Source organism: Schistocerca gregaria, chromosome X, assembly GCF_023897955.1.
Source record: "Schistocerca gregaria isolate iqSchGreg1 chromosome X, iqSchGreg1.2, whole genome shotgun sequence".
Lineage (NCBI taxonomy): Eukaryota > Metazoa > Arthropoda > Insecta > Orthoptera > Acrididae > Schistocerca > Schistocerca gregaria.
In genome coordinates this window covers 110,684,450-110,700,511 of record NC_064931.1, presented here as the reverse complement: position 1 = coordinate 110,700,511, position 16,062 = coordinate 110,684,450, and the positions used below count along the sequence as shown (strand labels likewise).

At 42.0% G+C, this 16,062-nt stretch overlaps 1 protein-coding gene and 1 non-coding gene across 2 annotated transcripts in view; one reads left to right on the top strand and one right to left on the bottom strand.

The window, feature by feature from the left end:
- Positions 1-16,062, bottom strand: part of LOC126299170 (dystrophin, isoforms A/C/F/G/H) — a 2,370,611-nt gene that overhangs the window by 1,044,827 nt on the left and 1,309,722 nt on the right. The window lies entirely within an intron of this gene.
- Trnas-cga (transfer RNA serine (anticodon CGA)) lies at positions 10,473-10,547 on the top strand. The gene has a single exon. It is a non-coding gene; the product is annotated as a tRNA-Ser (tRNA).

Genomic DNA, 16,062 nt, shown 5'->3' with positions numbered 1-16,062 from the left:
TAAGCGGAAATCGGACTAATATGCTGGAAGCAAAAATCATACACTTACATATTTTTATAGCCAACTGTTCTCAGATCTAGAAGCAAATCAAAGCGGTAAATATGTTTCATTCCAGATCACTCAGAACGTTTCAAAAGTAAAAAAATAAATAAAAATGCTAAAGAAAATACGGATTTTTAGTAGTTTCAAAGATAGATTTCAAATATCTTTAATAAATATAATTCTTTGTTTCTGGTGAATTACTGCCCACAGCAATCCATCCAAATTTGGTGAAGGCTGATAAAGAATCTGCTTCTTAATATTAACAGTTAATAAACGGCTGTAACATTTTAAAATGTCGTACGTCTGCTACTAATGAACGACGTGAAGGTCGCACAAAATCTCCTCCAACAAACGAAAAGTTCGATTCGTACACAATATGGTACAAATAAGACAGTGTCTGCGTCAGTCACTTATTTATTTTGGCACTACGCGTTTAGATGTTTCACACTATTACCTTCAGGTGGCTAATTGTTAATTTACATGGCTGGTGTTGGTGCAGAATACAACCGTCTTTTCAAAGTCACAGACCAAGGGTAGTGTAGATTATTTTGCGCCTTTTGAGGGACGGTAGAGTTGTATAAGATTTGCATACTGTTGCTTGATGTGTGTTCTCTTCACTGCACGTTAGCTTTACACTGTAGTTTCAAAGAAGTTGTGCAGGTTACCATCTTTGAAAAGACAGTGTAAATTATTGTGCAGTGGAGAGCACATACATCAGGTGACAATATGCAGATCTTTTGCAACCCTCAAAAACCGCAAAATAACCTACACTGCCCTTGGTCCGCGACTGTGAAAAGACTTCTGTACTCTTCACCAACACCAGCCATGTAAATAAACAATTCTCCACCTCAAGATAATGGTGTGAACGATCTAAACGCGTAGTTGCAAAATAAACACGCGACTGTCGAGGAAACTGTTTCATTTGTATTGATCAACGGTCGCAGCCCTCATCATGCCGGCCTCTATGGACGAAATATTCACACAGACGATGTCTGAAATTGTTGTCGCCACAGGAATATCAGAAGGAAGAGACTGGTACATTTTTCATAGCGAATTAGTTCAGAAAAACGTTTTCGTAACATGAGTACGGCATTTGTTGAGTGCGTTGGAAAACGCAAATTGCGAAACCGTAAGGATAAACTGTTTTAAATATGATCCACCTGATTTGCACCACGATTTACTTCTCTGGAGACACGTCAGTCCATCACTTCACACCAGAAACGAAGTATCAGTCAAAGGAGTGGGTGGAATTCTGGGTCCCTGCACCAAAAACTACTGAAGATTATGGCCAGGGATTTGTTTGGATGTAACAGAGTTTTCATATACCTCCCAAAGGGTAAAAAAATCGTAATTTCTGAATTTAACCGAAGTCTTCTGAAAAACTGGATAAAAATAATAAAAAGCTGCTCGGACTACAAAATAAAACAGAAACCACTTTTCGTAAGATACCCGTCTCTAATGACCTCGTTGTCGACAGGACTTTAAACACACATCTTCTCAGCCGGCCGTTGTGGCCGAGCGGTTCTAGGCACTTCAGTGTGGAACCGCGTGACCGCTACGGTCGCAGGTTCGAATCCTGCCTCGGGCATGGATGTGTTTGATGTCCTTAGGTTAGTTAGGTTTAAGCAGTTATACGTTCTAGGGGACTGATGACCTCAGCTGTTAAGTCCCATAGTGCTCAGAGCCATTTGAACCATTTTTTGAACACATCTTCTTCTCCTCCTCCTCCTTGTCAGACACGATATCGGCTCACTAAGTAATATTTTCAATGAGAAAACCAAGGGATAAAAAATTCGGATTGTTTGAATATCCATCAGGTTCGACAGACTTATCAACTATTCCCACACACAAGAAAACTGCTGGTGAGAAAAGGCTTGAATCCAATGCAGAGTTTGTGGCAACCGTAGACTGGATGGAATCTACTGCGAACGGTGCTCTTAGACGTACTCGCCGTCTGGAAATCAATCTGCCTGATCAAAGACCATCCGAACATGCAGACACTGTCAGTCGCCGACATATCGTGGAGGAGAAATTATCACGACGTCGCTATATATCCAGAAATATTTCTTCCATAGTCAAGCCAAGAAAATCACACAAACAACTTAAATTTAAATTTTTATCAGTTTTAATTTTTACCATTTACTTTAAGCCACAAATAATGTGCGATAATATAGTACTATCGTACTGTAACGAATGCCTCCTTAAGATACAGGAGGTGCTTTCCTTCTTATTAGACAAACGATCATGGACAAACTTCTGGAAACAGTGATAATATAAAAAGTGCTTTAATGGAGAGAGAGAAAGAGAGAGAGAGAGAGAGAGAGAGAGAGAGAGAGAGAGAGAGAGAGAGAGAGAAAATTTCATATTTGGAGAACCTCATAATAAACTGAAATTTCGCTTGCAGCGTATTTAATTCCGAATTATTTTCACCAGGAATAATTAGCGGCTCTTTTCCCACTTCTAACCGCGCACAATTGGCAGTTCTTTTAAAACAAAACAAGACAAATTATTGGTGTACATAAATAATAAAAGTTTGAATTAGTCTAAATACTGTCGAAAAACTATTACTAAACCTATACCAAATAAGACTAATAGGGCATACTGAACTTGTTCAGAGAAGTGCAGTACGATGGTCGTAGGTTTGTTTGACTAAAAAAAGAGCGCGAAGAAAATGCCGAAAATCCCGAATTTGCCGACGCTGGAAGAGAGACGCAAATTATCCCGCGAAAGCCTACTTACAAAACGTCAGGAACCAGTATAAAATGAAAAATCAAGCAGTATGCTTCAGCTCCTTACACATCTCTCCCGGAGAAACCGCCAAGACGAGGTTAGACTAATTACACTGCGCACAGATGATCTTGAGCAGTCTTCTTCCCGCGATTCATACGAGGCTGAAAACTGGAAAATTCACTTATCATACCAAGTACTAACTGCCATGCACTTCACTGAATTTTGTAAACTTTCTATGTAGATGTAGCTTAATGTTTAAAAAAGTTAGACACAGTATTTTTATGCAGATACCATACAAAACTGATGCCACATTCCTCCCGCGAAGTTCGAAACTCAGACTAATCCGACAGGTGCAACAAGTAGCTACTGATAATCGCCTAAAGATCAAGCTAACTTCCCAGTGGAACGGGAGAATCAAAATGCCATGGCGACATGAGGCAAATGGACCGAAGAACTGAAATTTTTCTCAGCAGTTCTTGAAACTGTTCGGATGCACGTGCACGAAGAAAGTTCACTGTTTGTGATAAATTTAGTAGTAGTTTTGTTTTTACCGGCAGTGTCCAGACCATAGGGCATTAGGTATATGACTACGTCAATTTTTTATTGGCGTACAAAAAGGTATTATATGATTACAAAGAACCTATCCATTTATGTTAAAAAGGTATACTGGTTCCACATTTGGCAGCTCATTTCACTTTCAGGATTAACACAAACGACCTTCAAAACCCCAGCTAATTATTGGAGCCACAGATTACATTCAAATAACTTTGCCTTCCCTAAATTATATTCCAAGGCTGCTACAGAAAGATATGGCATTCTGGACGGGATGTTCATCCTAGATTGAGAACGGCTATAGTATTTCGACATACTAAATTCCGAAACGCACGCGTAAGGAGCGGAACGAAAATCTTAGGTTGCTAGAAAAACCTGATAATAGGTTTGAAGTACATTCATCTAGGAACCTGTAGTTTTAAATCTTGAGTAATGTGTGCAGAATGCTCAAAAATGATTCTGGATGAAATCGTAGACAACACAATTTCAAATATTTCATCATTAAGCCCCGAACACCTCAACAGCTTCGAACCACATTTAATATTACGAAGCTGATGGCTATACGCGGGTGTTCACTGAAATTAAAGTGATAAAAAAATACACGCGGAGAGGTTTGATCAAATTAGCGCTGTTAATAACGATACACTGAAAACCGATATTACTACATATCTAACTCCTATGAAAGCAATACAAACGATATTATTAAGTAGCCAACTTTGTAAAAACCGAGCTGCATATTCTCGGAACTGCCGAAAACATATAAAAAGGTTTTCCCTGAATTTTGGCAGAAAACGTATCTGGTATGATGTTAATTTATGCAATTTTTGTTCAATTGGACACAAGTTTCAGTGACGGTGTCATAAAACGAGTCATAACATAGAAGTAATTAATAAAAGTAAAACGGAAAAGATAATAAAACATGGAATTAGGAAATGCCAGATTGAAAATCACTCTAATAATAATAATAATAATAATAATAATAATAATAGTTGGTACACAACGCCTAATTTTTTTCTTCATTTTCCAAATTTTAATAACTGACAAATAAATGGGAAGGTATTAGTCATGGCCAATTAGTAGAAATTTTAGGTAAATTCTCCAGGAATTCTCCGTGGAAAATTCAGATGGGGATGGCTGGGTTGGGTAAACAAGATAATATTCCCTAAATAACTTTCATATCATTCGATATACATTTTCGTGATTATTCTGGTAACACATTCCACTAAGCTTAAAATATTATTCTATCATCTTTCGGAGTACATCCGGATGTACCCCCAAAAGGCGATGAAATATTCTATTTGCCAGTAAAGGCTTCAGCTGCAGTTGCAATAATCATGATTTGTGAGTGTCAGCGTTCGACTCTTGTGGAGGTCTCCTGAAAGTACACGTTGTACAGTACTGCAAACAGGTTTTTAAGGGAGTTCTCTCAAACATAAAACCGTATCTATGTCTCGGGTTCACTTATGGATGCTGCTGTCATTTTTAAACAAGTTCATTTCGACAACGAAAATTCTCAGAAGCGAATGCAATGAGAATATAAGAATACTCCAACTCGTTAAACAGAAATGTACATGAGTTTCGTGATATGACACCACGAATGGCCCTGATTGCTTGCTTTTGGGTAAAAATATTAGTTCTCTTTTTAAAGCAGTTATAGTTTTCTTGATTCCATAACGCAAGTCTCAACGGAACTGGTTTGGTTCAATTTTTTCCTCGTTCCGTGGGTCATACTATTGATATCCCTCCTTGACGAGGAACGTTCTAGGTAGTTTACAAATGAGATACACTTTCTCTGTGAAGTCATGTCTACATGTTGATTATTTACCTAGATGGATTTTTTTGTCTCAGCTTCAGTGTACAATAACAGTTGATAAACGTAACCAAACAACGTACGTACATACTATCAAGTCCGAAATATATCTATGGAGTAGTATTTGTGAAGCAGAAATGATTTCAATTGATGTTTAAAACTTCAATTATCTCTCAAAAATTTTTAATTACAAGATAGGTGGTCGACTATTTGTAACGTTACTGACTTCGCTCTTTCGAATTGTGCCTGATATTTCACAACGTACTTGATAAGAGAGCAATCTATTGCCAGACTGTTGTCAATATGATGTTTTTTGGAGGACGGAACCAGATATTATCCTTACAGTACATTTCTGAGCAATGATTAGTTCATGTCTTTGTGTGGAAAAACACCGGAAAATTATACCATATGTCATCAATGAATAGACGTATCCAAATCAAGCTAATTTTCTAACGTTTTCACCGCCAATATCAGCTCTTACGTGTAGATCAAATGCTGCTGAACTCCGTCATTTGACAGGATCTGTATTATGTGAATTGTAACTCAAGTTCTGATCAGTATCCACATCCAGCAATTTTACACAATACGTTTCATGTATTTCGTTTCCACTGTGTTCTATGTTTATTGATTATACCTCTTGTCTTGTACAGAATGTACAAGCAGTGTCTGAGCAACATAATAGTATGACGCTTGTTATGTATGATCTCCAGCGAATCTGCCCCAAAAAGACGCTGTAAAGGTACTAAAAATGAGCCTCAAGATCAGCGTCGGTGTAGATCCACTAACTTTGACATGTAAACAGCATACACCGCACGAAATCTTCGTTGTTACCAGTATTCTCCACCTTCAAATTTACGAGTATAATACGATAGTGAATACGAGAGCAAATGTAGTGTAAGGTGCTGACATTCTAGCCGAGAAAGTACCCAGTGTTGTACATGGAAGAATACCTGATACTGATGCATAGATTTAGCGCAACTATTTCCCTACTACTAACTATTAGATTTAACGGTACTATTTCTCTACACTACTAACTATTAAGTATTTTGTAATGACTGGCGGTCAACAACTCTAAAAAACTATTCCGCTACTCACCGCCAGTCACAATTGGTGATGCCACTGACAAATCACTACTCTATTCAGCGTATTTTCACATTCTTCTCAAAACAAAACAAAAATATTTATATTACAACCTCAAATTATTGTTACTTTAAAAAAGTATTATTCGTTGTCAAATGTTGCAAATAAAAATGAAACAAAAAGACTGCAATAAAGATAAACGAAAACTGTAATGTGTACGACCTTTTTTTAAAATATCATGTAACAGGTCTTTAAATTTGCAATAAAGAAATTAAAGATAAATAAAAATTTACGAGTATGACTTTGCACACTTCTCTTAATCTATTAAAAGCCTTCTAGCAATGTTCTCCCCTGTCGGAGAGTACTCAAAAGCCGTTAAAAATAGACTACAAAAAGTATAAAGTAACGTAGCAGTAGTTTTATTTATTCATGGATCACTTTGACAAATATATTATTAATGTCACGGTATTACAGTCTAATACAAAAAATCGTATGTACAGATAGATACACACTTAGAGGTTTAGTTTGAAAATCATGGGGCAGGAATAAGTAGTCGGCCCGCCGTACAACAGGAACCATTCCAGCGTTTGCCTGACGTAATTTAGGAAACGATGGAAAACCTAAATCAGGATCGACGAATAGGGACTGGAACCTGGAGCCCCCATCCTGCCAAATACAAGGCCAGTCTGTTTAATACTTACAACCTCAACCGGTTTATTCCTGGTGTACATCGTTCTTGTGAAGCACAACTAGCTCTTTGCTCTCACTAACAATAAATGCTGAGTGCTATCGACTAGGGATTTCTCATTGATTGCGTAATTCTAGATTTCCAGGAGGCTTTCGACAGCGTACCTCACAAGCGGCTTGTAATCAAATTGCGTGCTTATGGAATATCATCTCAGTTATGTGATTGGATTCGTAATTTCCTGTCAGAGAGGTCACGGTTGGTAGTAATTGACGGAAAGTCATAGAGTAAAACACAGCTAATTCCTAGGCGTTTCCCAAGGTATTGTTATAGGCCATCTGCTGTTCTTTATCTATATCAACGATTTAGGACACAATTTGAGCAGCCGTCTTAGGCTGTTTGTAGATGATGCTGTCAAAAAAATTGTTCAAATGCCTCTGAGCACTATGGGACTTAACATCTGAGGTCATCAGCCCCCTATAGCTTAGAACTACTTAAACCTAACTAACCTAAGGACATCACACACATCCATGCCCGAGGCAGGAATTGAACCTGCGACCGTAGCGGTCACGAGGTTCCAGACTGAAGCGCCTAGAACCGGTCGGCCTCTTCGGCCGGCGATGATGTTGTCGTTTAGCGTCTAGTTAAGTCATAGGAGATTAAAACAAATTGCAAATCGATTTAGAAAACATACCTGCATGGTGCGAAAATTGGCAGTTGGCCATAAATAATGAGAAGTGTGAGATCGTCCACGTGATTGCTAAAAGGAATCAAACTTCGGTTACGATGAATCAGTCAAATCTAAAGACCGTAAATTCAACTAGATACCGAGGAATTACAATTACGAACAACTTAAATTGGAAAGGACACATAGAAAATGCTGTGGTGAAGGCGAAACAAGGACTGCCTTTTACTAGCAGAACACGTATAAGATGCAACAGATTTACTAAAGAGACTGCCCACACAACGCTTGTCCCCCTTTTTTGGAGTACTGCTGCGCGGTGTGGGATCCTTACCAGATAGGGTTAACAGAGTACATCGAGCAAGTTCAAAGATGAACAGCACATACTGTATTAGCGTAAAATAGAGGAGAGAGTGTCACGGACATCGTTCCGGAATTTGGGGTGGGCATTATTAAAACACAGGTGTTTCTCGATGCGGCGGGATCTTCTCACGAAATTACAGTCACCCACTTTCTCCTCCGAATGCGAAAATATTTTGTTGTCACCGACCTACATAAGGAGAAATTGTCATAATAATAACATAAGGGAAATCAGAGCTCGCAGAGAAAGTTGTAGCTGTTCGTTTTTTTCCGCGTGCTGTTCGAGAGAGTGAGAATTACGAGGGCTGTCCAGAAAGTAAGTTAGGAAATGAAAATCACAGAGAAAATCAGAAATGTTTCATTTGTAACAGTTAGCTACACCTTTCAGCTACTTCTCTACGTAGTCGCCGTTCTGACTCAGCCATTCGTCGTAGCGTTGTACCAACTTTCCAATAACCTCATCATAGAAGGCAGCCGCCAGTGCTTTCCGCCAATTCTCTACGCTGGCCTGAAGCTCGTTGTCTGTGCCAAAATGTTGTCTTCATAGCCAGCCGTTGGTTTGAGCAGAGATGAAACTCAGTGGGAGACAATTAAGGGCTGTATTGTGGGTAACCAAAGGTAACCAAACATTTACAATGGAAACGATGCAGGAACATCTTCATTGCCCGTGCAGAATGAGGCTGAGAATTGCCTCGAAGAAGAAACCGCACGACAGTTATGTAATGTCGGTTGCATAGCTTCAGGGGGAAATTCTCACCAGGCCCTCGTACTTGGCGGGAGACACTATTTTCTATAACATCTTTAAGCGCTCACTAAGAGCTCAGGAATGAAAAGAGCGACGTAATTCTACCTAGAGTCATACTAGAGACACTGTCCAACATATCTTTGCAAAGCTTTATCGGATTTTCATAGTTGTTTCCCTTTTTGCGACAGACCGTAACTTACTTTCTGGACAGCCCTCGTATTATGAAGGTGGTTCGATGACCCCTCTGCCAGGCACTTACGTGTGACCTGCAGAGTATTCATGCAGACGTAGATGTAAAACACTATTATGCAAGTAAGGTATTATAATAATGTAAAAGACTGAAGCTGCAGTGTCGATTTATTTGTGAAAACACACTATACAGAGTTGCGTCAGTACACGTGTACTTTGGCAGCTGGGAGGAGTAGAACGTTTGCGTGCCTTACCGGGCAGCGGGGAGGCGTGCAGCGGCGGCGGCAGCAGGCGGGATCGGGGCCGCGCGCCCGCGGCCTCGTACTGGCGCTGCTGCTCCATGGCGGGCGGTCGCCTGCTTACTGGCGCCGCGGCCGCCGCCGCCGCTGCCGCCCGCACGCCCCTCCACCGCGCGACGCCGACGCCACGCAGCCCTGCCGTCGCGACGCACACGCGCACGCCCTTCTCTGCCCCGATTACGCACCAAGTGCGACGGACATTTCCTAAATAATGCACACTACTTTTTTTTTTACTGACACCTTTTTCGCCGACTGTCACAAAAACATAAACTGATGATCGGAGTGATCGCCGAGTCAAAAATCTACTGATACCAGTCACTAAGTGCTGGTCCCTATTCCGACTGGATCAGAGGTGAGAATCTTCATACACGTCGGTAAGGGGGCGTAATACACTGAAGAGCCAAAGAAGACGAATGGAATATTCCAGAATTTGAAACACGAACAGCTGCTAGCACGAGTTTCTTAGGAGCAGATACCTTAGGGGTTGCGAAACAACTCAAATCGCTTGATACGGGCAAGTCTTCAGGTCCAGATTGTATACCGATTAGATTGCTTTCAGATTACGCTGATACAATAGCTCCCTACTTACAAGGGAACCTCCCCCTCACACCCCCCTCAGATTTAGCTATAAGTTAGCACAGTGGATAGGCCTTGAAAAACTGAACACAGATCATTCGAGAAAACAGGAAGAAGTTGTGTGGAACTATGAAAAAAATAAGCAAAATATACAAACTGAGTAGTCTATGCGCAAAATAGGCAACATAAAGGATAATGAGATTTTCACTCTGCAGAGGAGTGTGCGCTGATATGAAACTTCCTGGCAGCTTGAAACTGTGTGCCCGACCGAGACTCGAAATCGGGACCCTTGCCTTTCGCGGGCAAGTGCTCTACCAACTGAGCTACCGAAGCACGACTCAGGCCCCGGTCCTCACAGCTTTACTTATGCCAGTATCTCGTCTCCTACATTCCAAACTTTACAGAAGCTATCCTGACTTGCACAACTAGCACTCCTGAAAGAAAGGATATTGCGGAAACATGGCTTAGGTCCCGAGTTCGAGTCTCGGTCCGGCACACAGTTTTAATCTGCCAGGAAGTTTCATATCAGCGCACACTCCGCTGCACAGTGAAAATCTCATTCTGGAAACATCCCTCAGGCTGTGGCTAAGCCACGTCTCTGTAGTATCCTTTCTTTCAGGAGTGCTAGTTCTGCTAGGTTCGCAGAAGAGCTTCTGTAAAGTTTGGAAGGTAGGAGACGAGATACTGGCAGAAGTATAGCTGTGAGGACCGGGCGTGAGTCGTGCTTCGGTAGCTCAGTTGGTAGAGCACTTGCCCGCGAAAGGCAAAGGTCCCGAGTTCGAGTCTCGGTCGGGCACACAGTTTTAAGCTGCCAGGAAGTTTCATGAAGGATCATGTAGGAACGAGAGCGCCGTGGTCCCGTGGTTAGCGTGAGCAGCTACGAAACGAGAGGTCCTTGGTTCAAGTCTCCACTCGGGCGAAAAGTTTTTCTTTATTTTCGCAAAATTATGATCTGTCCTTTCGTTCACTGATGTCTCTGTTCACTGTAATAACTTTATTGTATGTGTTTTGCGATCGCACCGCAAAACCGTGCGATTAGTAGACAAAAGGACCTGCATCTCCAATGGGAACCGAAAACATTTAATCCCAAGGTCAAAGGTCAACCGATTCCTCCACAGGAAAACACGTCTGATATATTATATACGACACTAGTAAGGCATGTGCGTCACATGACAGGAATATGTTGTCGACACACCTAACTTGTACACTTGGCGAATTGGTAAAACGATTCTTCTACCTTGCCCGATTTAGGTTTTCTTGTGGATGTGATAATCACTCCCAAAAAAGTGATGACCGACAGATAATAATTGTCTGAAAATAAAAAATTAAACGTTTCACTCGAGGAAAGACTTGAACCAAGGACCTTTCGTTCCGCAGCTACTCACGCTAACGACGGAACCACGGCGCTCCTGAACTCAGATTCTCCTTGTGTTGTTTATCTTCCGCATGGACTACTCAGTTTGTAGTTCCACACAAATTCTTCCTGTTTTCTCGATTGATACGTGTTCAGTTTTTCAAGGCCTATCCACTTTGCCAACTTATAAATAAATCTGAGGGGGGTGCGATGGGGAGGTTCCCTTGTTAGCAATCATATACAACCGCTCGCTCACCGATAGATCTGTACCTACAGATTGGAAACTTGCGCAGGTCGCACCAGTGTTTAAGAAGGGTATTAGGAGTAATCCATCGAACTACAGACCTATATCATTGACGTCGGTTTACAGTAGGGTTTTGGAGCATATACTGTATTCAAACATTATGAATCAACTCGAAGGGAACGATCTATTGATACGTAATCAGCATGGTTTCAGAAAACATCGTTCTTGTGCAACGCAGCTAGCTCTTTATTCGCACGAAGTAATGGCCGCTATCGACAGGGGATCTCAAGTTGATTCCGTATTTCTACATTTCCGGAAAGCTTTTGACACAGGTTCCTCACAAGCGACTTCTAATTAAGCTGCGGGCCTATGCGGTATCGTCTCAGTTGTGCGACTGGATTCGTGATTTCCTGTCAGCAAGGCCACAGTTCGTAGTAATAGACGGTAAATCGTCGAGTGAAACTGAAGTGATATCAGGTGTTCCCCAGGGAAGCGTCCTGGGACCTCTGCTGTTCCTGATCTATATAAATGACCTGGGTGACAATCTGAAAAGTTCTCTTAGGTTGTTCGCAGATGGTGCTGTAATTTACCGTCTAGTAAGGTCATCCGAAGACCAGTATCAGTTGCAAAGCGATTTATAAAAGATTGCTGTATGGTGTGGCAGGTGGCAGTTGACGCTAAATAACGAAAAGTGTGAAGTGATCCACACGAGTTCCAAAAGAAATCCGTTGGAATTCGATTACTCGATAAATAGTAAAATTCTCAAGACTGTCAATTCAACTAAGTACCTGGGTGTTAAAATTACGAACAACTTCAGTTGGAAAGACCACATAGATAAAATTGTGGGGAAGGCGAGCCAAAGATTGCGTTTCATTGGCAGGACACTTAGAAGATGCAACAAGTCCACTAAAGAGACTGCTTACACTACACTTGTTCGTCCTCTGTTAGAATATTGCTGCGCGGTGTGGGATCCTTACCAGGTGGGACTGACGGAGGACATCGAAAGGGTGCAAAAAAGGGCAGCTCGTTTTGTATTATCACGTAATAGGGGAGAGAATGTGTCACATATGATACGCGAGTTGGGATGGACGTCATTAAAGCAAAGACGTTTTTCGTCGCGGCGAGGTCTATTTACGAAATTTTAGTCACCTACTTTCTCTTCCGAATGCGAAAATATTTTGTTGAGCCCAACCTACATAGGTAGGAATGATCATCAAAATAAAATAAGAGAAATCGGAGCTCGAACAGAAAGGTTTAGGTGTTCGTTTTTCCCGCGCGCTGTTCGGGAGTGGAATGGTAGATAGATGGTATGATTGTGGTTCGATGAACCCTCTGCCAAGCACTTAAATGTGAATTGCAAAGTAGTCATGTAGATGTAGATGTAGAAACTGCCGCACCTACCTAATATCGTGTATAGCCCCCGCGAGGCCGCAGAAGTGCCGCAACACGACATTGCATTGATTCGACTAATGTCTGAAGTAGTGACATCGTGAATCCCGGAGGGCTGTCCATAAATCCGTAAAAAAATGATTCAAATGGCTCTGAGCACTATGGGACTTAACATCTATGGTCATCAGTCCCCTAGAACTACTTAAACCTAACTAACCTAAGGACATCACACAACACCCAGACATAACGAGGCAGAGAAAATCCCTGACTCCGCCGGGAATCGAACCCGGGCGTGGGAAGCGAAATCCGTAAGAGTAGGAGGAGACTGATATTTTGTAAGTAGGCTGTTTAGGTTTTTATGTTGGAAACGTCACGTAGCGCTGTGTATGAAAATCGCTCACTGTGCTGTGTGCAGTCTGTGGCTGGTTTGCATTGTTCGAATATTTACCATTGTAGTGTTGGGCATGCAATGTTCGGCAACTGATGATTGTTGGACTGAAGAAGACGTGTGTACCGTGTGTACAGTGCGCGTGGTTTGCCCTATGTAACACCAGCGGTACACACGTCTTCTTCAGTCCAACAAATCAGCAGTTGCGGAACATTGCATTTCTACTGGCCATGCCATGGATAAAAAGATGTTAAGATTTTAACTACTGCTTCATGTTTCTGGGACTCAGTTGTTAAGGAAGCTGTAGAAATACACCTAGCCGACAACCTGCTAAAACGTGACGAAGGATTTCATCTTGACAATGCTTGGAAACCGCTTATTTCACACCTTCGTTCGGAAAGAATTTCTGCATCTTCACTTGCGACAGATGTTACCACTTTTAAAGATTAATTATTTATTTACAAGCACGGTGGATTCGCAGCAGCATTACTTTGTTTGCACTCTGCGCTTATATGTTTATCTTTGCTATATACATCTTATCTATGACTAGCGCAGTAGTGGCGACTTTGATATCTTTGACGCATGCGCTTTCAATCCTCAGCAACTTTGTATCACGTGACTCTCCGTATAAATAGGCACGCGCAAACGCTATGAACTCAGTCTCCGACTCGCCTTGAAGATGGCTGGGAGGTTTCCAGCCGAAATATCGCAAGAGGAATTGTCGCTATTCCGAGTGCACGCCCGAAAGATGATGGAACATTATGTCCGCCGGGAAAACTTCAAGAATCACATCACTGTCTGACGTAATTTTAATTGTTGTTGCATCAGATAATCCACAGTAATACAAACTTGTGTATTATTTATGATATGTCCATGGTATTACCAGCCGATCGAACTTACAGTTGACACATCTCTGTCGCACCAGTTAGGAGCAATTTTTCTCGTGCTGATAGGTCTTCGTCTTTGCTCGGAACCATGCTAACTGTCTTTATCACAACGTGAAGGAAAGATACAAACAACAAAAACGACGATCGTGCTAGTATCACGGACTTCATTTGTGTTAGAATCTGAGGAGTTTTGGAGGCAGTGAAGTAATTTGACACCACGCTGGAGCTCTCCTAGCTGTTTACTGACACTTTTAGCTACGAGGCGGCGGCCGAGCGGTTCTAGGCGCTTCAGTCCGGAACCGCGCTGCTGCTACGGTCGCAGGTTCGAATCCTGCCTCGGGCATGGATGTGTGTGATGTCCTTAGGTTAGTTAGGTTTAAGTCGTTCTAAGTTCTAGGGGTCAGATGACCTCAGATTTTAAGTCCCATAGAGCTCAGAGACATTTCAACCAAGCTACGAAGCATTATGTTTCTCAGTGATTGCGTGGTCCCTATGGAAAATCTTAATCATAAACGGGTCAGTGCGCCTCCAAGATAAGATTTCAAACCAAACAAGTAATGAGGTAAAGATGTAAGTAAAGCTTTCTGGATGATTAGGCCCAATAACTTTTTTTCTAATCACCTGAGTCACAATGCCGTAGTGGAGTAATGGATAACACATCTGCCTAGTAAGCAGAAGATTCGGTATTGGCACAGATTTTAGTTCATTATTTCAGCTTCTATCCTTTTTTCTTGTGCTTCATCAAGTTTCGATCCCTACGGCGGAGATTTTCCCGCATCTACTGTATACGGTACAGGTGGATGAAAGCGGCCGAATATCAATGTAGCTGTCACAAATAAGTGTTCGATATGAGGCGGAGCAATTGTGGGTAAAAATTCCGCAGAGAGCCAGCGAATGGGGTGTTACCAAAACAAATCACAAATAAAACTATGAGGGGCGGTCAAAAAGTAATACTTTTTTTTAAAAAAAAAAAAGCTGTTTGGTTTTATTCAGGGTCACAATACACCATATCATTCCCCACTCTTTTTGACTACAAAACCCTACTTCTCAACATAAACTCGACCAATACTAAGACCTTACTCCACCTTACTAAAAGGGCCTTTACTTCCACGTGGTACCACTTTGTTGGTCGACGTTGGAGCCAACGTCTTACAGTATCAAAAAGTTCCCAGTCATCCACGCACTGTTTCCCGCGGAAAGCATCCTTGATTAGGTCAAACAGATGGAAGTCGGAAGGTACGAGATCCTGGCTACAGGGAGGATGATTAAGAACAGTCCAATGCAGTTCTGTGAGCTCCTCTCGATTCGCAGACTTGTGTGACACCTTGTGTTGTCTTGGAGAAAATCGTTTGCACTTTTGTGGCGATGAACATGCTGCGGTCGTTTCTTCACCTTCATGATGGTAGCACAATACACTTCAGAGTTGACCGCTGAACCATTAGAGAGAAAATGAAACAATAACCCCTTCAGAGTCCCAGAATACCGTCTCTATGACTTTACCGGCTGAGGGTGCGGCTTTGAACTTTTTCTTAGTACGACAGGTGGTGTGGCGCCACTGCATGGATTGCCGTTTTGTTTCCGGTTCGAAGTGATGAACCCATGTTTCATTGCCAGTGACGATGCTCGACAAAAAATTGTCATCATCAGCCTCGCAATGCGCAAGCAGTTACGTACAGAGATCTTCGTTGTTGTGTATGGGATTCTGTGAACTCGGCGGGCCCACACCTTTGAGTAAGCCAACTGGCGGACGAGTGGGTCAGCACAATCAACAGAGACGTCCAGATGAGGAGTGACGTGTTTGATTGTCCGTGTCCGCATGTTCCAACATTGCAGAAGTCACAGCAGTGTGCAGCCGGACGGAACGTGGGAGATCGGACATGTCTGCGCGACCTTGTTGCGATGATGAAAGACGCCTCACCAAACGACTCATCCCACTTTTGTTTATTGCCAGGTCTCTGTAGACTTTCTGCAAGCGCCTATGACGATATGTGATGCTCTGGTTTTCCGCCAAAGGAAACACAATGAGAACTCTCTGCTTGGAACGTATCTC